General features: G+C 32.3%; 1 long non-coding RNA gene across 1 annotated transcript in view; it reads right to left on the reverse strand.

Moving 5' to 3' along the window:
- Positions 1-1,663: 1,663 nt before the first annotated feature.
- The window catches only part of LOC127706300 (uncharacterized), a 3,222-nt gene continuing 264 nt past the window's right edge, over positions 1,664-4,621 (reverse strand). Inside the window, exons 2-3 of the long non-coding RNA XR_007984402.1 lie at positions 3,176-3,499; positions 1,664-2,415 (exon numbers count right to left, since the gene is read on the reverse strand). This is a non-coding gene — a long non-coding RNA (uncharacterized LOC127706300). The remainder of the gene's footprint in view (positions 2,416-3,175; positions 3,500-4,621) is intronic.

A 4,621-nucleotide genomic window follows, 5' to 3' on the forward strand; every position in this document is an offset into this window, starting at 1 on the left:
TTTTTTTGGTACATATGTCGTGGCTCTGTACTTTTAAACATCCCGCCATTATGTTATTGTTCTATAATAATGCCATTATATTATTGTTCTATTATAATTTTGAAAAAACTTTGAACGATAAAATTATTTTATATCTCTACCTGTGTGACGTTTACATTCTGACGTCAAACACACGATTCTAAACCAGAGTTGATGTGAACCTAGCCATTCAGTAACAGGACTTCAAATATTTCAACCCTTTAATGGGTTGATTTAAAATACAAAAATAAGTAAGCAATGAACGTGGTTGTTAAAAAAGAGGGACGAAAGATACCAGAGGGACAGTCAAACTCATAGATCGAAAACAAACTGACAACGCCATGGCCAAAAATAAAAAGACAAACAGACAAATAATAGTACAGATGACATTACATAGAAAACTAAAGACTAAGCAACACGAACCCCACCAAAAACTGGGGGTGATCTCAGGTGCTCCGGAAGGGTAAGCAGATCCTGCTCCACATGTGGCACCCGTCGTGTTGCTTATGTTATTACAATTCCGGTAAATAGTCTAATTCAGTAAGTCACATTCGTGAAAAGGGAAGGGTATTGTAGTTACGACATAAGGAACATATCCGATATCATCTATAAATTTGATATATGCTTTTCTGTGCTTCTTTGCTATATAATTGTTTGTTTTTGTTCTGATTGAGATTGTGACACGGTGATGACTGCTGTATCCCTATTTTGACAATTTTACCTATCATGTCTGTTTGTTTTGTTCACGCATCGTTGTTAATATAATGGAATTTGATGCGACTGTCATACAAGAGAAAGGTTAAGCGCTATAAAACCAGGATCAATCCACCATTTTCTACATTTAAAAATGCCTATACCAAGTCAGGAATATGACAGTTGTTGTCCTTTCGTTTGATGTGTTTTATCATTTGATTTTGCTATTTGATTAGGGACTTTCCGTTATGAATTTTCTTCGGAGTTCAGTATTTTTGTGATTATTTTTTGTTATTTATCAGAAAAATGTATATCCGCCAACTTCGGTGCAGAAGTATAATTGTAGTTTAACCCTAAAATTTAATGTGGTCAAAGGCCATTTAGAATTAAGAACAAAAAATTGTATCACACAGTAACAGTTAGGTAGTAATCTTAGCACTGAAGCCGCGATTCAGGGAGCATGTAAAAAGAAAATGTAAGGTTGGTTAATCCTCCCTTCCTGAAGGAATTTCTCTATGCATTATTAGGACGTCATCATGATTTGAATGACCTTTATGGAATATCCGTATAATATTATATCCTCGATTGTAACACCGAAAGCGACTTCACAGGGAATATGTAATTGCCACTACAGACAAGATGAGTTCACCCCGGTGTTTGCTAGTTTTCGTGTGTCCTAATCTTTTAATGCAATTTGTATGTATTGTTGTTTGTCTCTTCGTAGTTAATTGTTGATCATGATTTTGTTCGTTTTTCTTTAACATTCTGCCTCTTTTTGTTTCTTTTTAAATATTTGTCAATTATATGTTCTTCCTTGATTCTTTATAGCGCACTAATGTGCATTCCCTTTGACCTTGAAGTAAATTTTATTTAAACTGTGTGTCTCATCAACATGTATTTTTTTTTATTTTGGAAACTGATTATGGCAACATTCGTTTTACAAATCAAAACATTTGTCCAATTAAAGTTCTGTAATAATATAAAAACATGAGTAATTCAATAAATTTTGACTTAAAAAAAAAGGCTTACAACAGTCACTTTCAAACTCATGAGTCAAAAATAAACTCATAACGTCATGGTGAACAAAAAGACGAAAAGACAAACAACAGTACAAAACAAAACACAACATATAGAAAACAAAACAAATAATTATAAGGTATACCTATTAAACAGAAATGTCCATTATGAATTCTGGAAAACATTTTCTTTGAACTCGAGAGTATGTTAATACATTATATCGTCATAAGTCTAACGATCTGGACTTATTTAACTCGTTGGAATTCAGTATGCTTCTTGCTTCTTCCACCCTTTTTCTATCATCACAACTTTTACATCGACCATATAAATCCGTTCTCCCTAAAACTCTTAAACATTTTTCAATTCCTAATTCTAACTCTTCACATCTCATCAATAACAATTTTGATTTTGTATCGCTTGAAATACGATGAAACTTCGGGCTTTTTATACACACCTTATACGACAATTTATACGCATTCTTTAAGCATTCTGTTAAAAAATTTGGTAAATTGAAGAGTTCAGCTTTCAAAATATCATCCATTAATTTCTCAGTAGCAAGTTTGCTATGTGAATTCTCTAGATATTTATTTTCCTTCACATAGACTGACAAACTCTGGTCGATTTTTGACACTAATGTGTTCATGAGGTACTTGTGTGCCAATGGTAAAATAAGATGAGCTTCATTTTCTGTAAAAGGATATAATGTAAACGATTATTGTCCAGACAATATTTATTATGCAAAACAAATTAGTAATCATTCACAGCAAACAATTTCTTTTTGAAATGTAATATGCTCCTGACATGTTCTTAAGAAAACCACTAGATAATTTTACTGTAAATAATAAAAATTATTTCAAAGATGCAATAACCGAGGTGTTGAAACCTAAATTTGGGAATCGCTTGCTTTTATACCATTTGTTCTGTTCTAAAATCGTTATACAAGTCAAAGCTCTTATGAACATAGGACATCATTTGATTAGATTACCCCTGTTCCGGTGAATACATTACAATTTTGTTTTTTATGAGGATTTAATATTCTAAAACGCTATAAATATGCCTTCTCTATATGCAGTAAATCACTGTAGATTTTAATAAATATACACCTAGCACTCAAGTTTTATGTGCCTCTGTACATTTTTTATACCCCATTATACCAACAGAAAAAACGTGTAAGTTGGTCAGAAGGTATTTTTTCACCATTATTATTTCAGTCAGTTAAAAGCATTTAGGCACTAAAGCGGGTTCATTTAAGTTTGTTTAAACTTGAGCACTTTTTTAAAACACAAAATGATGAATTAGAGTTACAATGGTGGGACAACAATTTAATAGTAAACGATGTCAATGTCTCACATTTGCCCTCTGAAACAGATGACATCTGACATAAATACCAATTATATGAACAAACATAGTACTTAAAGTTATCTTTTTATTCTTTATCTGAAAATACCTGTTAGTTTAAGCAATTCAAAACCAGGCAATGTGTGTCGTAGAAAAAGAGCAAATGTTGTTGGGTTTTCATCTGGAAGTTCAATTTCACTGGCGTCTTTCTCTTTAAAGTCTCCGGTTAGCATTTTTAGGAAAACTGGTGACACTTCCATTAAATGGTATTTGTTAATATAAAGCTTTTCATTACCAATTTTGATGGTTAAATCAGGGAAATTAAATGGAGATAACGAATGGTTCGGCGGTGTGCCTTCCTGTGCTTGTTCTTCTGTTCTCAATTTTTTTGCTGCCTGCTCCATGATAAAGTATCTTAATAATACCGGATTATCTACCAATTAAAGCATACATATTGACTAATTACTCGTGTACCTATATAATCACTAGACTGATATGCATTGTTCCCTTCCATGTTAATACCCAGTAGATATAAATGAAAGATGTGGTATGATATATAAATGCATAAGAGTGTAACGTTGACACGATAATGAGTGTTATTAACATCGGATGCCTTAAAAAAAATTGTAGCTTAATTATCGTACATGACGGATTGTCCTTTAAATATATTTTTTTGCAACTTATTGTACATTGCGATTTTTAGATTCAAAACAAATAATTGTGTTAGTTCAATACTATGTTAACGATTTATTCCTTTGCTTTTAGCATGTGGTGTTCATTAATCAAATGCTAAAATCTAGTGAATTTAAAAATTTCCAAACCCTTTAAATGATGTCAAAATAAAAAAAGGTAAAACAACACGAACCGTTTTAAAATACAAGTTCCTGTACCACTGGTGGCACTATTTACAGCTGCTATAACAAAAAATGATAGCAGTCGTTTTTTCAGTAAACGAGCGAAAATAAAGTAAGAGAAATAACCCCAATTATGATTTGAATTATAAATCTGTAACATACAACAAGACAAATTCAGTAAAATCTTGTCGGTCGCTAAATGATGAAAAGAACGGAGATGTTCATTTACCTATTGAACTTTTCATGGTTCATATAAGTCGAACATGTCAATAAAATGTCTAAATCCATATAGCAGATCCAGAATTTTTTTCTAAGGGAGCTCATGGTCAGAGATAAAATAAAAAACCGAATTCAGTTAGATTTTGAGAGTCAGTAGGTGTATTTCGAAACGAATGCCGCCGAGGGTACACCGATATATAGAAATATACCCTATTTCTCTTTTTTTTCTCTTACGTAAGCCGTCGTTCTTCTTGGCTACATTGATTCATTAATACGCAGTAATTCTTAATGCGTATTGTTTGTTAAACATGTCGCTTTAAGAAATTGTCGCTCTTTCTGCACATTTAAGAATGGCTTCAGCAACTATTTCAGTTAAATTATCATTTGCCTTACTTAGTTGGAAATCTTTTGGAACGATTGGATACAGCACCTTCCGGGAGTGACTTTTGTAGATGTCTTTAATTATTGATGTTGTTCACTGG

The sequence above is a fragment of the Mytilus californianus genome, unplaced genomic scaffold, assembly GCF_021869535.1.
Source record: "Mytilus californianus isolate M0D057914Y unplaced genomic scaffold, xbMytCali1.0.p SCAF_6, whole genome shotgun sequence".
Taxonomy (NCBI): Eukaryota; Metazoa; Mollusca; class Bivalvia; order Mytilida; family Mytilidae; genus Mytilus; species Mytilus californianus.